Source organism: Callospermophilus lateralis, chromosome 12 (assembly GCF_048772815.1).
Source record: "Callospermophilus lateralis isolate mCalLat2 chromosome 12, mCalLat2.hap1, whole genome shotgun sequence".
Lineage (NCBI taxonomy): Eukaryota > Metazoa > Chordata > Mammalia > Rodentia > Sciuridae > Callospermophilus > Callospermophilus lateralis.
The window spans coordinates 24,548,379-24,551,164 of NC_135316.1; the positions used below are offsets into that span (position 1 = coordinate 24,548,379).

Genomic DNA, 2,786 nt, shown 5'->3' on the forward strand with positions numbered 1-2,786 from the left:
ATTGCAGTTCTTCCTCTATCTGTCAGTAGAATTTTCTGCACTATTAATTCTGCTCTTTTCTGCCCCTAAGAAAGATTTTAATTCTTCTACTCTGTGGATTTCCCCTGTACTATTTCTTTACCTTTTAAGCCATGCATTCATTTAATTCTACATCAGCCTTTAAAATATCAAAGCTTCCACTCCTGACTAAATAAATTCCAAGTTATCTTTTATCAAGAAGTCAATACTTGTGGATTAGCGCAGCTGGGGACATGGGAGGCCGCGGGCCCCGCCCCCGGCCGGCGGTGGCCCTGTGCAGCCGTCGGGGCTACAAGCGGAGCTGAGGGCGCTCTGCCTTCAGGGCTCTAGTCCGTGTACCAGGGTGCGGGTAGTACCGCGAGCACCTTGGGCGGGGCCCGGGCACGGGGCGCCGGTATCGGGTCCTCCCGCCAAGGCACCAGGACCATGGCGCTGCGCGCCCAGGCGCTGTACGACTTCAGGTCGGAGAACCCGGGAGAGATATCGCTGCGGGAGCACGAGGTGCTGAGCCTGTGCAGTGAGCAGGACATTGAGGGCTGGCTCGAGGGAGTCAACAGCCGCGGCGACCGCGGTCTCTTCCCGGCCTCGTACGTGCAGGTGATCCGAGCCCCCAAGCCCGACCCGGTAACGTGCGGCCCGGCGGCTTCGAGCCGCTGTTGCAGCCGCAGCAGGCGCCGCCGCCGAGCAACTTCCAGCCGCCCCGCGCGGGCTTTCCGTATGCCGGGGGTGTACTGCAGCCGTCGCCTCAGCAACTCTACGGCGGCTATCAGGCCAGCCAGGGCAGCGACGATGACTGGGACGACGAGTGGGACGACAGCTCCACGGTGGCCGACGAGCTGGGCAGCGGCACCTACCCGGACCTCGACAGCTTGTCGTCCGCAGGCGGCAGCGCTGCTAGCCGCTACCGCTTGTCCACCCGCTCTGACTTGTCGCTGGGCTCCCGCGGTGGATAAGCTCCGCCGCAGCACCACCCTTCGGGGGCCAAGAGCTCGGCCATGGTGAGCCGCAACCTCAACCGCTTCTCCACTTTTGTCAAGTCAGGTGGGGAGGCCTTCGTGTTGGGCGAGGCTTCGGGCTTCCTGAAGGATGGGGACAAGCTGTGTGTGGTGCTAGGGCCCTATGGCCCCGAGTGGCAGGAGAACCCCTATCCCTTCCAGTGCACCATCGACAACCCCACCAAGCAGACCAAGTTCAAGGGTATGAAGAGCTACATCTCCTACAAGCTGGTCCCCTTGCACACACAGGTCCCGGTGCACAGGCGCTACAAGCACTTCGACTGGTTGTATGCGCGCCTGGCTGAGAAGTTCCCTGTCTGTGCCCCACCTGCCCGAGAAGCAGGCTACTGGCCGCTTCGAAGAGGACTTCATCTCCAAGCGCAGGAAAGGCCTGATCTGGTGGATGAACCACATGGCCAGCCACCCAGTGCTAGCATAGTGTGATGTCTTCCAGCACTTCCTGACCTGCCCCATTAGCAAAGATGAGAAGGCCTGGAAACAGGGCAAGAGGAAGGCCGAGAAGGACGAGATGGTGGGTGCCAACTTCTTTCTGACCCTGAGCACACCGCCTGCAGCAGCTCTTGACCTGCAGGAGGTAGAGAGCAAGATAGATGGCTTCAAGTGCTTCACCAAGAAGATGGATGACAGCACGCTGCAGCTAAACCACACTGCCAACAAGTTCGCGCGCAAGCAGGTAACGGGCTTCAAGAAGGAGTATCAGAAGGTGGGCCAGTCTTTCCGTGGGCTCAGCCAGGCCTTTGAGCTGGACCAGCAGGCTTTCTCAGCAGGCCTGAATCAGGCCATTGCCTTCACGGGAGATGCCTATGACGCCATCGGCGAGCTCTTTGCTGAGCAGCCCAGGCAGGACCTGGACCCAGTAATGGACCTGTTAGCGCTGTATCAAAGGCACCTGGCCAACTTCCCGGATATCATCCACGTTCAGAAAGGAGCTCTTACCAAAGTAAAGGAGAGTAGGCGACACGTGGAAGAAGGGAAGATGGAGGTCCAAAAGGCTGGTGGCATTCAGGATCGCTGTAACACTATTTCTTTTGCCACTTTGGCTGAAATTCACCACTTCCATCAAATTCGAGTAAGAGACTTTAAATCACAGATGCAGCATTTCTTACAACAACAAATAATATTTTTCCAAAAAGTGACCCAGAAGTTGGAAGAAGCTCTTCACAAATATGATAGTGTTTAATGACTGGACATTGGATTGTGAACTTTTTTCAGTTCAAGAATAATTTCTACAGCAGAATAAAAACTGCTGTCAAAGAGCTATTGCCACCTATCAGTGGTGGTACAAGGATGGTTTGTATTCAACTGAAAGCCAGCTGAATATAGAATTATGTAGGAGAGAAACCATTAACATGGCTGCATCATAGAAACAGTACCACACATTGTAACTAAATTATACTATGTATGCCTACACTACCATTGTAACTTTTGGAATAATGATTATACTATTTGCCTTATTGCTTTTTGAAGTATGGGTATTTTAGTGCATACTTTGCAGACCTCAAAACCCATGAAGGATCTCAAAGAAGCTGGCTGGATAAAGCCTTCTGTGGATGTCTTTTCACTCTCAGATTGGGATTACCTAAATTCAACCTGTTCTCTGTTTACAAATTCCAACTACAGCAGCTATGCGTCTTTGTGCCTTTATTTTTTTTAATAAATTTTTATTGTAGGTTGTTCAAAACATTACATAGTTCTTGATATATCATATTTCACACTTTGATTCAAGTGGGATAACTTGGTTTTTCATTTTGC

At 52.7% G+C, this 2,786-nt stretch overlaps 1 pseudogene; it reads left to right on the forward strand.

Annotated features, from left to right (window-relative positions):
* Nucleotides 1-444: 444 nt before the first annotated feature.
* On the forward strand, nucleotides 445-2,223 carry LOC143411693 (sorting nexin-18 pseudogene; annotated as a pseudogene).
* Nucleotides 2,224-2,786: the final 563 nt, after the last annotated feature.